Consider the following 595-nt stretch of genomic DNA (forward strand, 5'->3'; position numbering starts at 1 on the left):
CTCGTAAAACCACATATAGGCTCTCTCAATGCCTAACAATCATTCAGTTGAACTTTACTTTTATTAGATATATCATTACTGTAGTTTTTACAGTATTACCATTCTTAGATATTAAAGTATTATTTTGCATTGTATTCACTGTCGTATGTTTGTTATTATGATGTATAAAAGTTTATTACCAAGTAATTTCAGGTTGCTGTTTAGTTATTTCGTTTCGTTAGTTTTCATTTTCTTTTTTTCCTTCGTCGTTCGTTTCGCTACGTCGTTATACATTTTTGTAATCACTCATTCCATGTCGGAAACTTCAAGAGCGGGAGATTTGACAACAATATTTCTTGAACTGATGGAAGTATTTTTTAATATAAATGTGTTTTAATGATGGACACACACACATAGAGGTTTGAAAATTGGATTTCTCTGTGAATTACTAACAATTTAAATACACTCTCTGTCTAGATAGGTTATAGTTGTTCAACAACACTTCGGTCTTTCAGTTTTAAAAGTGTTTATGTTTGTATGCGTGTGTATATATATATATATGGCAAACATTCGATATAAGTGCTTATATATATATATATATATATATATATATATA

The 595-nt window shown here is 28.6% G+C and overlaps 1 protein-coding gene across 1 annotated transcript in view; it reads left to right on the forward strand.

Moving 5' to 3' along the window:
- The first annotated feature begins 293 nt into the window (after window positions 1–293).
- Window positions 294–595, forward strand: part of LOC106880227 (uncharacterized protein C1orf112 homolog) — a 35,349-nt gene continuing 35,047 nt past the window's right edge. The window contains exon 1 of the mRNA XM_014930091.2: window positions 294–398. The gene's annotated coding sequence lies outside the window, so the exon portion shown is untranslated. The remainder of the gene's footprint in view (window positions 399–595) is intronic.

Source organism: Octopus bimaculoides, chromosome 24, assembly GCF_001194135.2.
Source record: "Octopus bimaculoides isolate UCB-OBI-ISO-001 chromosome 24, ASM119413v2, whole genome shotgun sequence".
Taxonomy (NCBI): Eukaryota; Metazoa; Mollusca; class Cephalopoda; order Octopoda; family Octopodidae; genus Octopus; species Octopus bimaculoides.